Source organism: Squalius cephalus (assembly GCF_949319135.1).
Source record: "Squalius cephalus genome assembly, chromosome: 4".
NCBI lineage: Eukaryota > Metazoa > Chordata > Actinopteri > Cypriniformes > Leuciscidae > Squalius > Squalius cephalus.
Window position 1 is genome coordinate 28,165,618 of NC_137125.1, and position 26,345 is coordinate 28,191,962.

At 40.9% G+C, this 26,345-nt stretch overlaps 1 protein-coding gene across 3 annotated transcripts in view; it reads left to right on the plus strand.

Moving 5' to 3' along the window:
* LOC307157479 (uncharacterized protein) overlaps positions 1 to 26,345 on the plus strand; it is a 143,873-nt gene that overhangs the window by 23,989 nt on the left and 93,539 nt on the right. The window lies entirely within an intron of this gene.

The following is a 26,345-nucleotide window of genomic DNA, read 5'->3' on the forward strand; positions in this document are numbered from 1 at the left end:
GATTTGCCATACTGATCAGTCAATAATGATCACTGAAAACTGAATGCATTTTTAACTTGTACAGACATTTGCAATACCTACATTCTGTCATGTTTCTTCTTTTTCTCTCCTCTGCTTGTCTCAACAGCCGCTAAAATACACCTCAAAGGCTCTTTTAAGAGCCACTGCACTGAGATATTATCTTCTGTTATAATATCATATTATTATTACCTAATATCCGACTGCATGAGACTTGTCTTTTGTGTGCATGACTCGGTCTCTCTCGCGCACTGTCGAGCGAAGCTAGAAACTAAAAAGAAGTGTGTCAACTTTGTAAGTCATTATGTTAGCCTGGCTTCAGAAAGGTACTATAAGAACGCGTGTGCCAGAGCCAGACACGTCAACAGAGGTCCAAGTCCAACCAGAAACATCGGGTACGAATACGATTCATGAGCTTCAAACTAATATTAACGTTGATGTGAGCGGAACAGCTAGCGTTAATGAGGAGTCTGCAGCTACCAACCTTAATGTTGATACCTTAGTCAATGACACCGACGTCAACAATAATGTGAATGATGAAACACATGGATGGCCTGACTGTTGGTCAAGGGACCAAATGATGTATTTTTGCTCCAGGAATAGCTGGCTCATTTTTAAAGAAGATAAACTGGGCTGCAAAACATATAGCAGCATCCCGTCACTTGCTGCCCAGACAGAGAGGGGACTGAAGCTGTCAAGAGAATGGAGGGAATGTTTAATTCAAGCCTTTGGTACAGACAAGGCAAAGCAACAGCAGTCACTGCGCAAAAAATTGAAAGACCACAGAGATTCGAAAGCACACATTAAGGCAGCCGAAATAGTGGAGATGGCATCCCGCAATGAGCTGTGCAGGCAAGTTCAATCTATGCACAGGGCTGAACACGAAACTACATCTCGAGTGTTCCGAACTGCATACAAAATTGGCAAGCACGGGCGTCCATTCAAAGACATGCGAATAGATGTAATGTTGCAAGAGTTGAATGGAGTGAACATGGGCCGAGTTCTGCACTCCGACAAGACGTGCCGACATTATTGACCATATTGCAACAGAGATGAGGAAAAAGATGGTCGATGACATCATTGTGAACAGAAGAAAAGTGTGCTTGTTGATAGACGAGTCTACGACGATCAGTGGGAAAACTGTGTTGGTTGTCTGTTTGCGGACAGCTATTGCTGATGCAGAACCTGACACGGTTTTTTTTGACCTGCTGGAGTTGGAAGGGACCACAGCAAATGCTATCACAGAGACATTGTTGTTATGCCTCCATAAATATGGATTCGATGACCACTTTTTTGGTCAACCACTTTCAGTGTTTTGTGGCCTTTGTATGTGATGGAGCATCAGTGATGCTTGGCAGAAAAGCAGGGGTGGCTACACAACTTCGTACCAGATTCCCAGACTTGTTTGTGTGGCACTGTTTAAATCATCGCCTAGAATTGGCAGTTGGGGATGTTCTCAAGGAGGTCAGTGGTCTTAATCACTTCAAGATTTTTTTTGATAAGCTATACACTTTATATCATGCCTCACCCAAAAACCAAAGAGAATTGCATCAACATGCACAATGTGTTGGGCAGCGTCTCCTTGTCATTGGCCGTGTTTTGTCAATCCGCTGGGTAGCTTCAAGTGAGAGGACTGTAAAGGCTGTTTGGGAGAATTACAGAGCGCTTCAGACACACTTTTCTAGTGCTGCTCATGATGTCACCAGGGATTCAACAGAGAGAGCAAAATATAAGGGACTCCTTGACGTTCTCACCTCTCTGATGTCCGACTTCAAGGTTCTTCAACCAGATACTTGGCCAGAGGGAAATCTGGACATACAACATGGTGAAGCAGAGGTCCTTCGCTTATGTGACACATTTAAAATAGAGAGAAGGGAGAGCATCCAGGGATTTCGGGAGTACAAGGAACTGAGGGCATCCCGGACCCCAGCAGCCCTCAAGCCTCTTCTTAAAGCTGTCCATACAATTGCAGTGTCTACCAGTGAATGCGAAAGAGCCTTCAGTTGCATGAATGACATTCTTACAGTCAAAAGGAACTCCCTTGCTGTAAACAGACTGTCCAACCTGGTGTTCCTGAAATGCAATGGACCACCATTACAGCAGTTTAGTCCACACAAATATGTGATATCATGGTTGGCAAAGGGACGAAGATCTGCAGATGAACTTGCATGTGAAGCCCCTCACCATTCAGCAGCAGCTGACCCCAAGACCTTCTGGAGCCTTTTTTAAGTAGGTAAACCATCTTTTTGTCTTATAAAATGTAGAACAGAATTTAGATTCCAAATACTTCTGTTTAGGATACTTTTGGTTTCTTTCTGTCTTTGGCAATGAATATGTGTCAGCACAATGGATTACAATTTATTTAACGTAACTTCTTCACTAAATGCAACCCCACACTGCCAACTAATCCTTTACTTCTGGTTCTATCTCTGAAAGCCTGTGCCTCACAAAGGCACCAACAAATCTGATGAACCCAATGTTCCTGGGATCCTGATGAGCTGATGAACAACCCCATAACATCCTTTTGACATTCTGTATGAACACCTCTTATATATATTTAATAAATCTTTTTTTTTATTCATGGTTTTTTTTTCATGTCAGACATGTATGCTACTTTCTAATATTCAATCAAATAATATAACTTACTTGTCTACTGTTTCTTTATAACCTAGACTGAATTCACTGCCATCTGTGTAGCTACTCTCTAATTTTATGTCTGGCATTAACCCTGTTCCCCGTCTCTGTTGTGTGTGTGTGTGTCCCTAGGGATTGTACAGTTCCAATCTCAGCACCGTTGCTGACTTGAAGGAGTTCCGTTTTCACACACACACACACACACACACACACACACACACACACACACACGACTTGTTTAAATACATTTATGTTGTTAATAATTTACAATAAATTGTTGTTGTACCAGCAATATCTCCAAGTTTTGTTTTTGATTTGCCAATCCAAGTGAGTACCGGCACCTTTTTTTTCCCACTTCAAGCACTGGAGATGAGGTCATGACTGCAGCTGCTGATGAGGCCGAAACCAGCACATTCAGTGCAAGCAGACTTTGACTGTTGTACCAGCAATATCTCCAAGTTTTGTTTTTGATTTGCCAATCCAAGTGAGTACCGGCACCTTTTTTTTCCCACTTCAAGCACTGGAGATGAGGTCATGACTGCAGCTGCTGATGAGGCCGAAACCAGCACATTCAGTGCAAGCAGACTTTGACTAGTTAATTTTAATTAACATTATTTTATATATCCTCTATATTGACAAGGCCTTTTTGAGGGATGTTGGTTTACTTATAGCCTTTTTGTGCACTTGAGCTTAACTGGGAGTTTGTAGACGTTTAAGGCTGTTGTGTCAACCTTGATTTATTGCAATATTGAGGTGTTCAGCTTTATTTTGATTTTAGAAAATAAACATGATTTCTCATCTTACAAATCAATTGTTTCTTTCATCTGCATGTTTTAAATCACCCGCATGTCTCTCAGCTGTCGAGGACAACGTGCATCTTTTTTCGCCACATTCAGTACAAGTAAAATACTTAAATACTGTTGAAATCAAATACTCTAAGACTTTTACTCAAGTTGTATTGGAATTGGTGACTTGTAATTTTTAATGGATTCTTTTTTAATGTAAGGTATCTGTACTTTTACTCAATTATTGTTTTCAGGTAATGTTACTCTTTACACCTCTGCTTAGGCCTATATAATGATGATTCAAATAATCATAATATTTCATTATACTGATGGAGACAGTGGATTTACCTGATGAAAGCTTAACTCGGAAGAAGAGACTTGTCTCTTAGAACACATGTACGCTACACAGCAAGACATGTTCGCACGAGGGACAATATGCTAGCAACAAGTCAATTGAAGTAAATAGAGGAAGATGAAATCACGAAAAAAAGGCAACAAACAGTTAACACACTGAATTAACAAAATACCACCTATAACACAATACTTGTCTTGAATGTCGATCAGAAGTTTCCCAGGTCGAAGTATCACGGCTCTCCAGAAATAGGGGCTTTGACTATTGCCTGGTGTTATCATAAAGCGCAAGCAAGCTGACCTCGAATGGTCAATGACGCATCAGAGTAAACTCACATTGAACATTAATGTGTGTGTGTGTGTGTGTGTGTGTGTGTGTGTGTGTGTGTTTTGGAAATCAAATCGTATAGTATAGTAATAACATAATATAATGTATATTAATATTACAATAAAACATCTTACGCTATATAATTACAATATGACATCTTACATTAAAACATTATAGGCCTGACAAAAGAAGTGGCTAAAATCGACTTTAAAATATAGCCTACTTTTGGATTGTAATCGTTTGAGTAGCCTGTTCTTAGTAATTTTAGTTAGTTAGTTTAGCTTATTTTGAACATGTTTAATATATATATATATAGATATACACACACACATATATAATAAAATAAAAAATAACAGATAAATAAGTACATGTACATCTCAGCACAATCTTCCAAAATTATTAAAAGTGATTCAAATAGGCACATTTACATTTTTTTTATTTTCTATCTATCTTCTTCGTTTCCTTCTATCTACATCAAACCGAATAATAACCCATTCAAAACAGACTTAGTATATAAGCCAAGGAACCATACTGTCAGTATACAATATAATATCCCCTCGAGTTATTTTCGTATCCATTCAATATATTCATTTTAAATAGTCTCTTAAAATTGCTCATTGTTCTACATGATTTCATCTCTTCACGTAAAACATTTGACCATATAATATTCCAATATATAAAGAATTGTGAGCTAGGTGTTAAATCATGTAGTTTTGGCTAATAAATCATGGTCAAAAACACTTAAACAGAAATGTTTTTCTTTATTTCACATTAGGTTATGTAGGATAGGACATGTTGTAGATGGCTTCCGACTAGGATGAAAGGGATCACATTCATCTTCAAGCGTAGGCCTATATCTGTAAATAAATAAAGGAATAACGTTAACCACGATTGACATTTAGATGTATAATTTCATGATAATTTAAAAATAATAAGGGCTTCTCCCTTGACTTTATGCTTCCACGTCCCCCCGATTGCCTCATAGACAGTAAAAGATTGCCTGCGAGCTTCTCCTCCTGTCTATATGGTAATCTCTCTACTGTGCGACAGAGAGTTGCGTGGTTATGATGCAATCGTAAGCCTATTTTTACAAAAACTGCATCTACGGGGCCATAACGTAAGATACAAGGTAATGGAGCCTTTTATACATTTTCGTGTTTCTTTAGAAATAAATAATGGACAAATGGAGTCTTTAAACGCCTCAGATGTAAAGTTATTCGCTGTCAAAGTGACGCCAAAATAAATGGGAGTCAATGGAATACTTGCTAATCTGATAGTTTTCCAATATTTAATATACTGTATTTAAAATTTCATATACATTTTCTAACCGAAGACAGATGGACAGGCGCTCTGCAGCTGGGATAGAGCGCCTGTAGTTGGTGTCCTGAAGGGTGATCCTCGCTCCGATGCGGTAACTCTCTCGATGAATGATCGATCAACATCAGCCATCTTGCAAACAGACAAACGCCTAGCACTTGCCCCTCCCACAAGAAGCGGATTTCACCTCAGACGCGCGTCAATTTCGCTTCAAACTTTTGCTTTGTACCCCCATCAATTTCGCTCTGGACACGCGAATGGATTCAAAATGACGCGAATTTGACGTGCTATTCGCGTTTGGTGTGAACGCACAGTAATGCTGCGTTCACACCAAATGTGAATAAAGCGTCTGGCACAAGTGATTTCCATGTTAAGTCAATGTAAAGACGCGTTTACGCGCGTCTGGAGGTCCTGCGGCGCTAATGAGGCATTTAGTCTGACGCCCGAGTTGAAAAATCTGAACTTTGGCCTGCTTGCTGCTGTCACATGGTGAAGTGATGTGATAAACGGGGGCAGTCCCACTTTTCAGTTTATAATGTTATTTTATATTTTTGGCCTCAATAACTTATTTTATATGTTTGGCCTCAATACATTATTTTTGTAATATGACTAATGCCTGGTGTGGCACAACAAAGCAAATCTTTTATCACATAAAAACTTGATTTCAATATATGAGACTTTCATTTTGTATTAAAGGTTGTATCAGTGATTTCAGGCCCCAATTTTTTTTATCACATTCCTCTAATCTTTCCTAACAATCCGCTAGCTGCCCGCCCCATAAGCATGCCATCAAAAAAACACGTCTCTGTAGGCAGCCTCTGAGATCTGCACACAAAAACAATTGGTTTCACCAACCACTCAAAACCAAAACAAATAGTGTTCCAACCAATCACCGACAGGGGGAGGGTGTTGTGAGGTTTTGAGCCAGCTTCTTCTTCAGCTCCGACTTCGCGTGCAGCCGTGCACGTGCACAAAACCTCACAACACCCTACTGCCAACCTGTAAGGTAATTGACCGATGGAAAATGGTAAGCTGGTTAATGGCATGGTGGTAACACATAAAAGAAACTAGATACACAGAAACACTAACAAAAGTAACACTTGTAAACTCTGTACTCCCAGCTTTCTAACAATGGCTATTTGTTTACAGCTATGAGAAAACAACACTGTCAGGAGGAAAGGGTCCATCTACGTCGACACCTATGAAGGTGTTAGAATTGCCAGACTTTCCTAGTTCAGTAACTACAGGGGAATCAGACAGGAATGTTTTATTTTATCCTTACTCTATTGAGAATGCACTTTAGAAATCAGAATTACTACTATGCATTATGGCAGTGTCACAATGTAATTTGACTGTTGATGGCATTCTGTTCAACTCTGTTATATGTGTGGTTTGGCTATGGCACAATGTGTTAGTTTGTAATAGCAAAATACTATTTAAACAGGGATGACTTCCAAATAGCAGGAGTACAAACGCTGGCAGAAGATCAAGCATTGGGGCTATTGGAGGAAAGGTAAACGTGTCATTATGAATAAAATGCATATCTTTTCATTTTTCTATATTGTGACATTGTAAATTTTGTGCTCCACGTATTCATGCTGTGTGTTTCTGTAGCATCAAATCACTGGAGTTGCGGGATCACTCAGTTCTCATAGATGAAAAGCAAGCCAACAGCCTTGAGAACAGTGTGTAAGTTACAAATGATCAACACCATACTTTGGCTTCTAGCATGTCAATATTACAGTTTGTGTGTAGTAATGAATTATTTCTCCCTGTTTTTGCTATTACAGGATAGAATTGCTGGATGAACTGGCCTCAGACCCATCTGATGCAGACTATGTCCCACCTATCTATGTGCGGTATGTATTGTGGCAATGTCACAAGCTAGTGAGCTATCAATCAATGTTAATAGAGTTTTTTTTTTGTTATCTGGAAAATAGTCTATATTCATATTTTTCACTTGGGTGTTTTTATGATATTTTTTTTACACAGTGCTAGTGGGACATTACAGAAAAACATTGACAGCCTCACCGTCATTGGGTTGAAGAGGCTGTCCTGGACATTTATGACCGTGAGGAGACGGTTCAAGAGCCAGACCTTTCGGAAGATTTTCATCATCCAACAACAGACATTCCCACCTTCCCTACCTTTGCTCGAGTCGATGCAGAAACTGACCTCATTAACCAGCCTGCAAGCATAGCTTTCCACAAAAACCTTATCCAACTGGTCTCTTTTCTGAAACTGCCAATCAACAAATGTTTTTACATTGACCAGAGCACAGGAGTGGAATGTGATGGGCTCCCACCTTTTCAGGTCAATTTGCAACCACGAGGCACTGCACCTGTTCTGGAATGGGTGAATTTACATTATCAGTTGTAACTAGCATAGTATCAAATTATTTGTAATAGAGAACAGCTGTCAATAGAACCTAAGAAAAAAAACTGGAGCATTTTTATAAAATATTTCTGTTCTCTTCTCTATACAGTATTGCCCATGTGGCGTTCGGGTTCAGAAACAGGGACACCAAATGAATAAACCAACTACGCCACCCTGGGGGCTTATTACCAGGGAATCGCCCTAAACAAATTAGGAGCACACAAGGCTCACAGGCTCGTATTGGTTGGAGTCAGGCATGAGACATGGGTGAAGGATACAAACAATAAAATCACTTTATTGATTAAAATGATACAAACAATAAAAAAAAGATAAAAAAAAGACAGTAATCAGAAAAAGGATATTCAAAATGGGACACTCCTGGCGACAGAAATTGGGAACGGCAGCCAAATTACTCCACCCAAGGGGCCTCCCTATTCTCCTAAAAGAAAAGAAACAAAGAAAACCACAAACACACGTGCACTCACACTGCACTCAGTCAAACACCACCAGGTGGCACAGCAATCACTCCAAAATACCACCACCAAGATGAGGAGGGCTGCCGCCCTTAGTTTCCTTGCCGCCCAGGCCTACAATAAAGAACACACATCAGACTCATACACCACAAAATAAAGAAAACAAAAAGGAAAAAAACAAGAAATACACAAAAACAATTATTTGACCCAAATGCACAATGTTCGTCTCAAACCAGTATGATAACAAGCATTCTCATCATAGACAGATACATTCCAGATGATCGTCACCTCACAACATTGTTGAATTTTACACGTTCACCACTTAAATCAGGGTACTCTCATGAGAACAATTGGATAACCGGATATCCTAGACAGCATCCGGAAAATACAGACCAGGTGTTTGTTTAACTCGTACCGGGCCACAAAGACCGCACTTGAGCCAAAAAGAAAGAATTAAACAAAACACACATTCACATAATAATAAATAAACCCCAAAAAAGGAAAACTTAAATCAAAACAATGAACAGTGATGACTAAGAACGAGCATCAAAAAGCCACTTTATATACACTTTACATTCTGAGTACCCAATATCAAATCCCGGGCAATAAAAACATCCACACCAGTTCTCATGGAATGAAAGAGAAAAGTTAACGTTGTTAGTGCCGTTGAGATCGGAGATGTCGCAGTGACGCTAGTCAATAAGGCTACACAGCAGAGCAGCACGTAATAAGTTTGTGGTCGCTCAGCAGTCGTATATCCGTGAAATCAAGCCAAACAGCAGCACGCAGTAAATTTGTGGTCGCTCAGCAGTCGTATATCCGTGAAATCAAGCCAAACAGCAGCACGCAGTAAATTTGTGGTCGCTCAGCAGTTTATGTTGAACCGGACTTCTGATTAAAGCGTCCAGTGAATGACAATGATGACGAAACAACCCACCATAACCTTAAACAGGCATATGAAACACACCTGAACAGCACGTCAATAAAGAACCACGAAACTCATCCGCTTCTCTAGAAGTTCGCACAACAACGAGCGCCGCCGAATGTATGCCGATTAGTTCCCCTGTCCACTCTCCAGCTCTTGCACACCGCGCCGGAACAACAACGACATGACGTCACGTGTAATGCCCTCACAGGTAACATACACCAACCGCATTTATAGTCCTCATAACTAGAGTTAAATCACCATCCAGCCGAGCGTTAATAGGCGGAGCTAATGCCTACTGCTACACCCACATGGACATAAACTGTGGATGTGGAACAGCCAGCCATTACTAAAGCATAACATGCATGGGGGAGACTTCATGTTATCCACAAACATTCTTCTGTCTGAAGAACATTCAACTCCTTATATGTGGGCTTAGACAAGTCATTGATTCAGCGTCTGCAGTTAGTCCAGAATGCTGCTACCCGCCTCCTGACAGGAAAGAGGAAGAGGGACCACATTACACCTGTGTTGCGTACACCTGTGTTGCGGCTTCCTGTTCATTACAGGATTGATTTTAAAATTTTACTTTTAACTTTTAAATGCTTAAATGGATTGGCTCCATTATACTTAACGGAGCTTCTCCATGTTCATATTCCAGCTAGAGCGCTGAGATCCGCCAATCTCCTCCTCCTGGAAGTACCTAGAAGCAGACTAAAAACCAGAGGTGATCGAGCCTTTAGTGTAGCTGCCCCTAACCTGTGGAACAACCTACCAGTCCATATCAGAACCTGCCCAACTCTTTAATGTTTTAAATCATTGTTAAAAACTCATCTTTTTTCTTTGGCATTTCCTTCGAGTTAAGTCTGTTGTTTTATTGTTGTACTTTTATTGTGTGAGTAGTGACTTGTTGTTGTATTTAACCTGTGAAGCACCTTGGTCAACCTTGGTTGTTTTAAGTGTGCTATATATAAATAAAATTGATTGATTGATTGATTGATTCTGTCTGGCAACAATTATTCCAAGATCGCCCTCCTCTTCCAGTTTATGAACATGAAAATGGTGGCATCCACCACTTTCTACGCTATACAATATGCCTACTGTGTAGATCCAATAAAGGAGTTTTGGGAGGAGAAGAGGAAGGCCATTATCGAAAAAATAGGCTCAAAAGACAGTGTTGTTGCCCTTGCTAAGTACTAAACTCTGTTGATTAACAAGGCCTCAGATGTTTGAAACGACAGTGTCAAGTAATTTACTACAATTTAGTACTGTTGTCAGTACTGTTGAATTTATTTGATTTACTGACTTTTTTAAAAATTTTTATCAAAGGTCACTCTGCCCAGTACTGCACATATACTACTATGGAGCAGGACACAATGGACATCATCAGTATTGTCACTGTGGACAAGAGGCAGACTGACCATAAGAGTGTGGCCATGGAGAAGTATGCATTCATAAAGACCTTTGATAGACTCATGGGGAGCTAAACATCAAAGAAATAGTAACCGATGCCCACGTGCAGATTGCTTCCCTGATGCGTAAGAATGAAATCATGATTTTGTTTTGATATTTGAGGGAGAATTTGTCTTTTTTTTCATGTGTGTTTGGTTGTTGCTCATCAGATCCAGAAAAAGGGAGATACAAGGACCAGGGTGTAGATCAGAGTGATGATGGCGCCTGTGTTGGCTGGCCGTCTGCTGTCCGCTTCGTCGCTGCCGTTGGCATGCGTTTTTCTCTTTCTTATCTCCATTATGATCGCAAATTGTAATTCCACCCTCGTGTATGACCGCTTAACATTGCTTAACATTCGAAATGTGGTCATGGACTCTGCCTATGGTGATGTTAATGGACATAGAGCATTCCAATCGTCTTTTGCGATCCATCTCCCTATGCACCTGTGCAGGTGTCCTATGGATTTACCTAGAAGAAGGCGCCGGTGGAGGCGCGGCAAACGGGGTGGTGTCGCTGTTCGCCGGAAAACTGCGTTGGCTCGAGAGATCGCCGCGCGGCACCCGTCCTGCGAGTTGGGAGCCCGGGCTTGTGGACGTGGCACAGGAAGGTGTTTCCCTGAGGCTCAGTTCCAGCGGCCATGTGCGAGTATCCCAGTTATTATTTCCACGCATCGTCATGCGATGTCTCTTCATCCTCACCGTGGCGGAGTTAATTCAGGTAACCTCCGGCCTCTGTGTCGTGCAACAACACAGTCGGATAGTGACTCATATGTACTAAAGATGGCCCTCATCAATGCACGATCCTTGATAAATAAATCTTTCATCATAAACGATCTTTTTACTGCACAAGCGCTGGACTTCCTCTGTATCACAGAGACATGGGTTAAACCTGGCGAATCCAGCTCGCTGGTTGAATTACTACCGCAGGGTTGTGACTTTCTAAATACCCCGCGCTGCTCTGGCCGTGGTGGGGGGTTAGTGACTGTTTTTAAAAACACATTTTCTTGTCAAATGTTATCTGCATCTTCATACGGCAGTTTTGAGGTGCAATTATTCCAAATACTACTAGCAAATCCTGTCACTATTGCATTGTTATATCGTCCTCCCAAATATAACTCAGAATTTATTAATGAATTTGCTGCATTTGTCGGAGACCTTGTCACTGCTTATGATAAAATACTGCTGCTTGGTGATTTTAATATTCATGTTTGCTGTGCATCTATAACCTTGTCCATGGAGTTTTTAAATCTTATTGAATCACTTGACTTTGTTCAGTGGGTTTCTGGCCCTACGCATCAACAGGGTCATACTTTGGACTTGATTTTGACTCATGGTCTATCTGTCTCCGATATCACAATTAGCAATGCAACCTTTTCTGATCATATGCCTGTAATTTTTAATGTTCCATATTTTGGTCATTCACTAAAAACTCAGTCTATGGGGCGTATGTCTCGTACCCTCAGTGCACATTCCAGTGAGGAGTTCATGGCTGCATTTCATGAGGTGTGGACTTCTTTTAAAACTGAATCTACTCTACATAACCTGGATGCGGATGAACATCTCAGTTATTTTAATTCCACCTGTGCTTCTATTCTGAACAGTATTGCACCTTTAAAGCTTAAATTTCGTAAATCAGTGCCAATTCCATGGTTTAATGTCTCAGTGCGCTCTCTTAGACAGGCTTGCCGGCAAGCCGAGCGCAGATGGAAAAAAGACAAATTGCATGTTTCATACGAAATTATGAGAAACTCTCTTTCCTCATTTCAGAGGGCAGCTAAAGCTGCTAAGAGTAAATATTTCTCTGATTTAATTATGCTTAATAGAAATAACCCGCGTGTGCTTTTTTCCACTATTGACTCTGTGTTAAACCCACCTGTTAATCTTTTTCCTGAGCCTTCTGTCTCGCTCTGTGAAAGTTTTGCAAACTTTTTCACTAATAAGGTATTGGCTATTAGATCTAAGATGTCTCAGACAGGACATGTTTTGCCAGAGATTCCACTATATTCCGTCACATGGTCTGTGTTTGAGCCACTCAGCTTTCAGGCCTGTAAGGAAATTGTGGATCGTCTTAAGCCTACATCATGCCTACATGATATTGTTCCATCACATTTCCTAAAACAAAATGTGGGTGCTATGGGTTCAAGCCTGCTGTCAGTCATTAACAAGTGCTTACATACGGGCACTGTTCCTGCCTGCCTCAAACAGGCTGTGATAACTCCTTATATTAAAAAACCTAATCTAGATCAATCATCTCTCTCCAGTTTCCGACCCATTTCAAATCTCCCTTTTATCTCAAAGATTATGGAGAAAGCAGTTTTGGTACAATTACAAACTTTCCTGTTAAATAATTCAATCAATGAAGTTTTTCAATCTGGTTTTAAAGCCTTACATAGCACTGAGTCTGCTCTTTTAAGAGTTCTTAATGACATATATTTTATCACAGATTCTGGCAAACCATTGGCTCTGATCCTCTTGGATCTAAGTGCCGCTTTTGACTTAGTAGACCACAACATTCTTCTGTCACGCTTGGAGTCTTGTGTAGGACTTCGGGGTTCTGTCTTACAGTGGTTTCGCTCTTATCTGTCAGATAGATGTTTTACTGTTCAGTTAGGTCAATATTTATCCTCTAATAAACCGCTTAATTGTGGTGTCCCCCAGGGATCAATCCTTGGGCCGGTGTTATTCTCTCTATATTTACTTCCTCTGGCCACTATCTTTAAAAAATATGGTGTCTCCTTTCATTTATATGCTGACGACACCCAACTTTACCTTCCCCTACAATGCAATAATGATTCCTCTCTTCAGCCACTGTTAGACTGCCTGAATGATCTTAAGGCATGGCTTTCCCTCAATTTTCTTCATTTAAATGAAAACAAAACTGAGTTTATTCTGTTCGGCCCCAAGGAAAACTGCGATTTTGACCTTGACCTCGGCCCTCTCACCCCTTATAACTCAAAGTGTGTTAGGAATTTGGGCTTCTTACTTGATTCAAATTTAAAATTTGATAAACAGATCTCTGCTGTAGTCAAGTCATGTTTTTACCAACTCCGCCTTCTCAGTAAAGTAAAATCCATTCTTTCAAGAAATAACTTAGAAATAGCCATTCATGCTTTCATTACCTGTAGGCTTGATTACTGCAACTCATTGTACTATGGCAGTACTCAGGCATCTATCTCCCGCCTACAGCTAGTTCAGAACGCAGCCGCTAGATTGCTTGCAGGGAAGCGTAAGTTTGACCATATAACACCTGTTTTAATGTCCCTTCACTGGCTACCTGTCAAGTACAGGATTGAGTTTAAAATTTTATTATTTGTTTACAAAGTTTTGAATAATCTGGCACCGCAATATTTAACTGAACTTTTGGTTCCATATACACCATCTAGAAACCTGAGATCCAGTGACCATGGCCTCCTAACAGTCCCTAAAGTAAAACTAAAAAAACGAGGCGATCGATCCTTTGCTGCCGCAGGCCCGAAGCTATGGAATAGCCTTCCGATGTTTATTAGGCATGCCCCGTCTATCTACATTTTTAAAACTCAGCTAAAGACTCATTTATTCTCCATGGCTTTTAACACTATATAGCTATTTTAGCTATATTATTACTGCTCGCTTGTTCTTATTTTTTGTATTATATATGCATGCTGTATTTGTTTTATTTGTTCTACTGTGTTTCTTTGATTGCTTGTGAAGCACTTTGGTCAACCTTGGTTGTGTTTTAAATGTGCTATATATAAATAAATGATTGATTGATTGATTGATAGTCCATTCCCTGGACATCTGGCATGCAGCTAAGAATCTGACCAAGAGACTACATGCGGTAAGACAAAAACACAGTTGGTATTATTTGGTTTATTTCATTGAGTACTACTTTACTGTTTAACAGTTTTTCCTAAAAACACTTTTTGACTTTTCTCCACAGGCTGGGATGATATCTGGTCAGTCACAAATACTTGTTTGGCTGAAGGATGTTGTCAACCACTTTTGGTTTTCTTGTCAGAAAGCAGGCGACCGGGAGGAGTTCATGGTTAATATGACAGATACAAATACATACAAGGCTGATTCTGTGAATAACATTTTTTACATCTTCAATGTTTTATTATTTGTACATACAGCCATAGCTCTTGCACTTGATATTTTCTGAAGAAAGATGATCTTTGGAGAATATGATAATGCTTTCTCTTTGTCCTGTAGGTCAACTTCTGAGTTGGAATCCTTCCAGAATCATATCCTTATGTATGCAGGCAAACAGATTTCCTTTTCACCTCCTGTTTATGAGGCTAGGACTTTTCTAGCAGCCTTAGACTACAATCATCATAACCACCGACCAGTGCATGTAAACCGGAAAGGCAATGTTTCATAAGCCACTATTGTAAATTATTGATATTTGTATGTCCTGAAAAATGTGCTTATGTTTTCTTCTTGTTTATTTGTTTATTTCTTGTTTGTTTTTAATATTGTTTTACAATATTTCTTATTGTGTCAAATAATGTCATATGTTGTTTTGCAGACAAAAACGAGTCTATAGCAAGAAGTCACAGCGCTACCGTGTCTACACAGTGAAGGAGCAAAAAGACTACAGTTACAGTTACAGAGTCGACTTAATTCAGCAGGGGGACTCCCAAGAAGAAGGAGTCTTAGGCCAGATGACCCTCGGGCCCTCGGTCTTCTCTCTGAAAATGTGCCCCCACCTACATCTGAGTTGGCCCAGATACAAGTCTGCAGAGGACAGGTAGGTCAGCCACATTCCCACAGTTTTCCACGTAGAAACTATTATTAATAGTAACACAAATGGTTATTCTTGGTCTCTCTCTCTCTCATTGTCTCTCCAGGACATGACATCAACAACATGAGCAAAGAGTAGCAGAAAGGCAACAGTGGCTACAGTTAAAATTTGTTTATTATAAACTTTCAACCAAAAAAAAAAAAGTGTAAATATGTACATACATGTTACTTTACAATAAATTTATTTGCAAAATGGCTTAGGAACATTTTTTTTCAGATATGGTAAACTGTACATTTTTAATTTACTCTAAACGGTGCTTCTTTGAAGCCAACATAGTTCCCAAATGGGTCAGGGAATGTGTCTCTTATTCGCCACACGCAGCAGCTTGGTATTACTATACGATTCCCTGGGCCCAGACGTCCATGCTGCCAAATCGTAGTTTGACGATAAGCAGAATACCGATATTCTCGGTTATCTGCCCCAGGGTCTTGGCTGTCATGGAGTGCAAGGATGTCGTTCCATGTCTGCCGAGCTAAGCAGAGGATGCCTTCATCTGAGACAATCTGCTGGATTCTGTCTGCAGCATTTGTTCTCCAGATCAGTAGGCATTATTCTGCAGTTTAGGCAGGTGCACCACGCTGGCTGACCCCTGTTTGGTGTGGCTGGTCCTGGTGTGGCCTGTCTGTATTCCATTACATCTAGAAAAACACCTGGTAGACGACTGACCATCCTCTGAAGTACCTCATCCTTCTCCTCCAGGTATAGCGGCTGTAACTGTGCCTGAAAATGGAACAGCAGTCATTGTTTATTTTACATATGTCTATTTGGGTGTGTGCTGTTTTCTAGATAGTGTGACCATTATGACAAACCTGTATCTCTGCTGTCCTGGCAGCAGTCAGCTCCTCCACTTTCAGTCTGTCCTCCTCACTGTAGGGCTGCAGCTATCGATTCTTTTTGTAATCGATTAATCTAGCACTTAATCGATCGATTAATCGAGTAATTGGATAAAAACTTTTTTTGTGTTTTTAAACAACCAAAACAAATAATGCATAATGAAAATGATGTGGTTGTAAAATGATCAAGCATTTGGCTTTTATTTCTAAAAAAAAAACAAAAAAATGTATTTATTCAAACTTCAACATTTGGCTCCAAAACTAAGCCTATTTATTGCAGTTTTTACCCATTAAGTGCCAGTGCCAACAATTATATAACAATACAGTTAACTTACTGTAAAACATGTATAACAAAAACTATGAATACAAACTTAAATAGTAATGGCCATTTGGCCTTAGTTTTGTCTTCTTAATACAACATTAAAAAATAAGGATTGCACCTTCTGCAAATCACCTGAGAACAAAAATAAATGAATATAAAATATCAAGCCAAACAGGTACACAATGTATACAATAAAAAAATAAAAAAAAGTAAATAAAACAATTATAAATAAGAATCAGAGTTTTTCAGCTGTAATCTCAAAACAAACATCAAAATGTACCTAGATGAGGTAGAGAGTGAGTGAGTGAGTGAGTGATTGTGTGAGTGTATGTGTGAGAGAGAGAGATTTCAGATTCTACAACAGCTTATAGTTGCAATGGAGAAACGACAACATATCCACATGCTCAGCACTTAGGCTTGCCCTACGTTTTGAGGCAATGTTCCCAGCAGCAGAGAACAAGCGCGTTTTGAGGGTGTTGATGTTGCTGGGATCCCCAAGAAAGACTTTGACAGCTGTGCCAAGGTTGGATATCTTGCTTGATTTATTCTCCACCATGGCAGTGGATTCTCCTTCTTGGAAATAGGCTTGGAAATACTCCAAGACCTCCCTCTGCACCGCTCTGCTCATCTGCCAGGGCTCCAAACAAAAAAATCAATTAAGGAGCCAATGGCTCCTATAGGGGAAAAAAACAGGCGCCAAATATATTTTTTAAGAGCCACATAACAATGCACTTACTTTTAGTCACTGTTGTGTGCATGTCTCTCCTCTTCTTACAGTTTCAGCATTTTCATCTTGTGAATGTTCTGGGAACTGGAGCTTATTTGGTAACTGAATGTCACTTCCGACTTATGAACTATTTCATAAGTTCATATTTTGGCGCTTTCTCTCAGTGAAACGTTCACGCAAAGCATCTCATTTCATGGCGTTAACAAAACAAATGAAGCGATAGGCTAGGGGTGGGCGATATGGCAAAAATATCATATCACGATTTTTTTCAGGAAAATCACAATTCACGATTCTTTTTTATGTTGGTTTTACTATTTTGTGACTGAGCATTACAGCCAAACTAATGTCCATATTTTAAAAACAAAGCCTTAGGTAACAAAATATAAAATAAAAAAGAATGGCAGAAAGGGGCGAAGATAAAAAATGTAGTCATTATTTTCTTTGTTATTAAATATTCAGATCAAAGATAAACATTACACATATACAACTTAATATACAAATGAAATAAAGAGTGTTTTGTTTTCAGCTACAGTAGGTGTATTTAACAGTAGCATTGAAGAAAGTAATTAAATTAACAAATATGAAAATAAAACAAAACATAGACTTAGACTTCACTGTATAAATTATAAATTGATACTTATTAAAGTTACTATTAAAGTTATCAGTCAAGAGCAGTGAGTAATTTTCTCTTTGCATTTTGTTGTTTCATTAACATTAAAGGGATAGTTCTAAAAATTCAAATTGTCATAATTTACTCTCTCAAGTTGTTTTAAACTTGAATAATTTTTTTTTTCTTCTGTTGAAAATAAAAGTTATTTGGACGAATGTGGGTAACCAAACAGTTAAACTTGATGTACCCCAGTGACTTCCATTGTAGATTTTTCTCCTTTGGAAGTCAATGGGGACCAGCTACTGTTTGGTTACCCACATTCTTCAAATTATTAATATTAGAAAATATTAGAAGGAAATTAATACAGTTTTGGAACAACATTAGAGTGCGTAAATAATGAGATAATTTTTATTTTTGGGTGAACTATCCCTTTAAGGACAAGCGGCAGCGTGTTTACAATTGCTACTGTCTCTTTAAGAGCTGAGCGCGACACGTCTAATGTACACGCATTTGACAAGCAGATTTTCTCTCAATTTTCTCAAGTTTGCTTTCACTTTAGACATAACCGACTTTGTTTATGTAAACCTTGTGTGTATTTAACAGTATTAGCACAATAAGACTCGAAAGATAACTTAGTCCAGTATCCAGGCGCTGGTAGACAGGCTTTTAGTGCATGTGAGCTTCACATGTATACGCGCTGAGAAACGCACACGTTAGAACAGCGCATCAGCTGCACGCAAATTAAATGTTTAACCGACAAGGCATTAAAGCACATGCAAATTATTAACTTTTGTGAACTACAGTGTCCCGTTCCGCTGCGTTAACATTTTATGTGAATATACGTCGCGTTGTTCAGTATGTTGGGACAGAGGCGCCAGAACAGCAACTAGAATGCACGATTCTACGATATTTCTTCAAAAGCAGATCGTGGAGACATTTTAATCGTCCATGATCCAAAATCGTCATATCGCACACCTCTACGATAGGCTACTGGTTATAAAACATGCACGTAGGATGCAAATTTTACAATCAAAGGGAGTACATTTGTATTGTCGCCAATGGCGACCTTGGCAGAAATTTCACTCGCAAATAAATATTTTTGGTCTCAAATGCGACCATTTTAGTCGCAGTTTGGAGCCCTGTCTGCTCATCCACCTCATCCTCTCCTTCATCCTCATCCTCTGATGATGATCCCAGAATACTTTTGTGATGTGATCTCCCGGTAGTGTGTGTAGCTGATGTGGTGGCAGTGGCTTCCTCTACCCTTACATGTGTCTGTTTTGAGTCCTTTCTGGCAGCTAGTGCCATTGATTGAATACTAGTTTGGACTTTCAACACCTCTTCAGCAGGCAAGAACTTCAATTTTCTAAACCTAGGGTCCAAAGCAGCAGCCAGAAGGACAGGGTTGGGAGCATCAGGTAGAAATTCATACAGCCCTTGCCACCTCTCTGTGATCTGCTCTGCAGCAGAAGCCTGAAATGCCTTCACTGGTGCAGTTTCAGGTTCTGCAGTCAGTGTGGACTTTTTAAGGTTTTGGACCAGCTGTGGAAGGGCAGAGAGGGTGACATACTGTTCTCCACTAAGAAACTCTGTAGCTCCTTCAAATGGCCCAAGGACCTGTGTCAACTCCTCACTGATGTGCCACTGCTCTGGCTTTAGATCCAGGTAGTGGTGTTTATCTCTCGGATTGACTGCTGGATCAGAGAGAGCTGCAGTCACAGGCCATCGCTGTTCCAGGAGTCTTGATAACATGTGATATGTACTGTTCCACCGGGTACTGACATCCTGTATCAACATGAGTGGTGGCTTTCCCATCTGCTGTTGTTTTTCTTTGAGCTTAGTGCAGGCCAGTTCACTCTTTTTGAAGTGTTCCACTAGGCACCTAGCAGAACCCACACAACTAGCAATTGTTTTATTGTTTTTGAGTGTGCTCTGCACAACTAAATTTGAAGTATGCCCTGCACATCTCACAGAAGCCCATCCATGGCTCTCTCTAAGAATTCTTGCTGCTGCCACCACATTGGCCCCATTGTCATGGACAACTGCCTTTACCTTTTCAAGTGGAATCTCAAATTTGGCAGTTGTCTCCTCTGGCCAGTCTGCAATGTTGGCTGCAGTGTGTCTCTCTTCTAGGGGCATTGTGGTTAGGGTGAAGGACTTCATCTCCCAATCTTCCCCCAAGAAGTGGCATGTCACACCTAGGTAGGCCTCTTTTGCCACACTGGTCCAAATGTCTGTTGTCAGGGCAACACACTCTGTTTGCTTTAGGACAGCTTTCAATTTCTCTGTGATGTCTCTGTGTTTCTTCTCCATCAGTTGTGTGAAATATGTTATTGATGGCAGGTTGTATTTAGGATTGAAAGTTGAAATCATGTCTCTAAATCCCTTGTCCTCCACCATGGACAGTGGCCTCATATCGGTCACGAGCATGTTCAAAATGCTCTCTGTAAAAATTGCAGCCTCTTGAACAGTGCATGACTGAGCTGGGCGAACAAAGCTGTCCATACTCCGTTGTGAAGTGCTCCGTTGTGAAGTGCTGAGAGGGAGAAAAAGAGGAAAAGCAATTTAGCTTATTAAAATGCACAACAGGTTTCCCCATACACAAAATAAATATGTTTGAAATATGTTTTCACAATATATCTGAATATATTTGCATTGTTGTTCACTTATATTTATCATTTTGAAATATATTCTGAAATATAACTAAAATATATTTATTGGGCCAATTTCGAATATTTGCATATATTCCAAAAATATATTTCAGATATATTGTGAAAACATATTTCAAATATATTTATTTTGTGTATGGGTCATGCTGTAATCTAGCCCTGAAAGTATATAGTATGTTTCATCGTAAAAGCCATTCACAACTTTTTTGACAGTAAATTATTTCCATTGGTTAGTTGCCTTATACCACAGCTGTTAAATAATGTACGTTTATTATGTAAGGGATAAACCATGACGGCCAGTGCAATTCTATGAAAATATACCACACCTCCACGGCACGTCGTGACCGCATCACACATCACAACGTCGTGCGGTATATTTTCATTAAATTGCACTGGCCGTCGTGGTTTATCCCTTACATAATTAACGTACATTATTTAACAGCCTTCCTCTCAACTAGCAAATCACATTGATTTAACGCTACATTGAATTTATTACCTTGTCTTGGGTGACGGTCCTCCGGTCTTTGAGTAGAGTGGATGCTTTCTGTTTAGATGCTGTAGCATGGACGACGTGCTGTTGTGGTATGCTAGCTCGATCTTGCAATATACACACACCACGGCGTTCTCTTTACTTTTCAATTTGAAATGATCCCAAACCATGGACATTTTCTGTCGTTTTCTCTTGTTTGAGTCTTCACTTTGCTTATTGTTACCGCTCCCATCTTCCATTTTGCTGCCCGCGCTCTCAGATCAAAACACAGCTAACGACTTGCGTCTCCTTCCGCTTTTTGGGTGACGTAAGCGCGTTGTGTCATACAAAAAATAATAATTGCGAAAGAACGTGATGTGAGCTTTAAAATGATTTAAAAGAGGCTTCGAGGCAGAGGAATTTGGCTCGATAATTTTTTGTAATCGAGTTACTCGAGTTACTCGAGGAATCGTTGCAGCCCTTCTTCTGCCCCTCCCCCGTCCTCTTCCCCTGCCTCTTTCTACTCTACTTGCACCTCTGCCTCGCCCCCTTCCTCTCCCTCTTGCTCTACCTCTGGCTCCCCCCCTCCCCCTTCCAGGGTCACTGCTCTCCTCAGTACTCTCTTCAGTACTCTCCTCCACCTCCACGGGAACTTGAAAGTCTTCCGAGCTGTCCTAATGGAAAAAAAAAAACGAATTCTTTACAATGACAAGTGTTTTTAGTGCAAAATTTCATGTGGTATTCTGAATGAAAATAAAGTATGACAAGTTCATACATCAAGGTTAGAGTTCCTTTACCTTACCATAATGTTATTGCTATTCTACAAATAGTATAGTAGTACAACTACAATAGTAATTGTTCTGTATCTAAAAATAAGCATAACGTCTTCAACTCAGTTATATAATTTAGCGTTACTCTACAATAGTCAAAATAAGAGGTCTGTGAGTGTTGGGAGTGTGTGTTACAGTGTTGTGTTACAATACTTTTAGAAGTAGACTTTAGTTGATAATATAAAGTAGCACTGCAACATTTTACTAAAATGTGGTCTGTCAAACAATAACCTTACAGTACTGTAACTTTTCTTACCTCAAACACTGGCTGCAGTTCCTCTAACGGCCACTGGTGTCAGTAACTGTTAGAAATTTAAGAACCTACACAATGCTCCTTTAATATGGTTAAACATAGGGATGGGACGGTATGAAAATTTAATATCACGATTATAGTGACCAAAATTATTGCGATTATCAATATTATCACGGTTTTCTTAAAACGAGATGAAAGTGTTCAAAAAGAGTTGAAGCTCACACTGAAGACATTTCAACAAGTTTTATATTTGAAAATCAACAAACAACAAATAAAACAAGCAGCTCTATGCCCTTTTTAAAGCATTTCCTTCCTTATAATGACGGTCGTCAATAGCAACGCATTATAACACCGCGCACATCCATTGTTACGGCCACCTAGTGTTAAGTAGTGTTCATGACATGAATGTGGATGTGCCTTAACCCCCTGAGGTCGGCTATCGCGCCGGCGCGATAGGCTCGTTTTTTTCCTTATCAGTGAAAACAAATAAATTAAATAAAATATTACTTTTTATCTTATATGCTTGTGTTATACATCAATCGATCCTGTTAAGTGTGTATTATTTTTGTGTATACTCACAATAAAAACAAAGTGTTGTGCTTTTCGCCAAATAAAGAAAAATAAACATGATGCGAGTTCTGCCTTCTCTCTGTCAGTGTAGTCCATTCTGAAACGCGTCCGAAAATGAACCATAACTCAGCGAATACTTAGTCAAACAGACATACAGACACACAGGCATGAAGCTTGAATTCTCTTCTTTTAAATGAAGTAATTTATATAAAAAACAATATTCTCATCTTGTGAAATCTGCATTAAAAGAGAGCGATTCCAGTCGAGCTAATTAGAGCTCATTCAGATGTAATGTGACCCCGCCCACAGAGAGCGCGCGCTATTCAAACGCAAATGTCTGAGGCAATCCACGCAAACTGTGAACGCCCACATCAGCTCGAGAAAACACATCAGATCATTGTACTTGTTTACACAGTCTCGCAGCGCTGTGAGGAATAATACTATAATGGAAAATTTACCTCAGAAGTACGAGGAGCAACAGATCCGAGGCTATGGAATAATGTAATAAGTTTTTTTTCATTCTCAAGTGCGGCGCGTTTCTGTGCATGAATGAATGAATGAACGGCAGAGATGCCGCTGTTTACCACAACTGGCAAAAGACGGATTAAATTTGAATCGTTTCTGTCTGTGAATGTTTCGCTTTTAGCAAACTGTATTGCTATAGGCTACTGAGTAAAAATCGAGTGAAATATGTTGAAGTAAAATGTATTTGTATAAGCAACGTATTAAACTGCAAATTAACATTTATATTTCTTATCATAAAAATGAAAGTTACTATGTTACAGACATATGAAAGACAACATTTCATTGATTAGTTTTGGATAGATTATACATTTTTACTGTAAAATATCTGCCACCTCAAATAAGCTTTTGTTTGCCAATTTTTGCTCATATGTTAAATATAGTATGTTTTGTCAAAAATAATCAAATAATATGTTATAGTGTTTATTCCAATGTAGCCTAGGCTATATTCAAGTAATGAATCCTTAACTTTGAAATATGTATGATAAAATGTATACTTTAGTTTTTACAAAGAAAGATTACACTTGAATTGTTGTTGTAATTGTAACCTTTTTAATAAAAAAAAAATACAAGGTAGATGTAAACAAACGTACTCGGTTACTAATGTAACCTCGGTTCTCTCTAGAAGAGGGAACGAGTATTGCGTAAGGTTAGCTTACGCATCGGGAAAGTCTTCTTTCTTCGAGATCTGAAGCCAAAAATTATCCTTAATTTTGTATACATTGTCAACGCAGTGCAGCAGCCGACAGACCTAGGCAGGCTGTATAAGCGTGCTCATTGGCTGCTCGGCGGCAACTGCTTAAGCCTATCGGTGAGCGCTCTGAATGCGGCAACCAATGAGGGCGCTTCGCGCCCTCCACACCCTTCTAACCGTCAGAATGGGTGTGGCCAGCGTGTATATATTCAGCGCTCATAGGCTAAAATTCTGGTTTTCGCAGTCTGAAGCGCAAAAGCTCGTGGCGCGACACGGCAGGTTACGCAATACTCGTTCCCTCTTCTAGAGAGAACCGAGGTTACATTAGTAACCGAGTACGTTCTCTTACGAGAGGTCTCTCGTATTGCGTAAGGTTAGCTTACGCATCGGGAACCCTTTGTCAACGCCGTGTGCGCCGAGCATCCAGCCCATGAATCCCAGGGAAACCGGGGAAAACACTCTGCTGGGAAATGTGGCCGGTCGGAGAGACGGGCCAGCGCAGTACAGGCACTTCATGCAGCATATGAAATAGAGTGGCGCGGCCGGTCTATAAACATATAACAGTACAAACAGTAGGGCCGGCAGAGCGAGCCCATACAGTACATAAGCACTCATAAGGGTTGGAGAAAAACGACATAGTCGGTCTCACATGAAGGGAAAAATTCCCGCGCGACAGAGAATAATACGGGCGGCCAGCAGCGCGGGCCAGCACCGACAACAGCGCGTAACGGGAAATAGGAAACAGAGCGGATCAGCCGGTCTGAGTCAAACACTTCACCCTGAGTATAGTACCAGAATAGCGCCAGCATATGAACGTAGTCTGCACACGAGAAATGGGCAGAGCATACATGTCACTTATGCTGACAGTATTTTTGCCTGTAGGGCAGGAACTTCCAGGTTATAAAACCTCACGAATGTTGACGGGGAGGCCCAGCCCGCCGCCATACAAATACCGTGATTAGAAATTCCGCTGGACCAGGCCCACGACGAGGCCATGCCTCTAGTGGAGTGGGCTCTGATGCCCAGAGGGCACTGCAGGTGTCTGGAGGCATAAGCTGCTGCTATCGCGTCCACTATCCACCTGGACAAGCTCTGTTTCGAGGCGGCAAGACCCTTGGTGCGTCCGCCGAAGGAAACAAAGAGCTGCTCTGAACGCCTGAAAGCGGCGGAGCGCGTGATGTAAACTCTCAGCGCCCGGACAGGGCATAGGAGGTTATCACTGTCCCCACTGTCGGATGCTGGCAGAGCCGAGAGGGACATAACTTGTGCCCTAAACGGGGTTCCAATCGCTTTGGGGATGTAACCGTGTCTCGGTCTGAGAATGACTTTCGAGTCATTCGGGCCGAACTCAAGACATGCAGGGCTAACAGATAGCGCGTGCAAATCACCCACTCGTTTGACTGAAGACAGAGCTATCAGAAAAACGGTTTTAAGCGACAGATACTTTAGATCCGCGGATTCAAGCGGTTCAAAGGGAAAAGCCTCTAGGGCCGCTAGGACCAAGGACAGATCCCTCGAGGGAACCGAGGGGGGCCGCGGGGGATTCATCCGTCTAGCTCCTCTGAGGAAGCGGATAATGAGCTCATTCCTTCCCATTGCCCGGCCGCGCGTCGTCTCAGCGAACGCTGCAATAGCGGCCACATATACTTTGAGCGTGGAAGGGGATCTGCCCTTTTCCAACAGCTCTTGTAAGAAGGAGAGCACCCGCGGGACCCCGCATGCACGCGGATCCAAGTTTTTAGTAGCGCACCATTTAGAAAACACCGACCATTTAGACGCGTAGAGCCGTCTCGTGGAGGGGGCTCTCGACTGTGTGATCGTGTTCACGACCCCTTCTGACAGGTCAACGGGTATCCGTTGATCACCCATGCATGCAGCGACCAGCGCTCTGGATGGGGATGCCAGATCGATCCACCGGCTTGGGAGAGGAGATCCTTTCTCACCGGGATCGGCCATGGGGGTGAGTGCGACAGCCTCACTAGCTCTGGGTACCAAGTTTGGTTTTCCCATCGCGGGGCTATAAGCAGCACTGAGTGGTGCGTTTCTCTGATCCTCGAAATGACCTGTGGCAACAGGGAGATCGGAGGAAAAGCATACAGCGGGAGGCTGGGCCATGTCTGGGACAGCGCGTCCTCGCTCTTCGAATAAAACTTCGGGCATTGAGCATTGTCTTTCGACGCAAAGAGGTCGATTTCCGCTCTACCGAATAGGCGCCAGAGAAACTGGACTGTCTGGGGGTGCAGAGACCATTCTCCCGGGGGAATGTTGTCCCTGGACAGTCTGTCTGGACCGACATTCAGGTGGCCCGGCACGTGCGCGGCTCTCAGCGAGCGCAGCGAGCGGTAAGCCCACACGAGAAGGCGTTCTGTCAGCCTGCACAGATTCCTGGATCTGACACCGCCCTG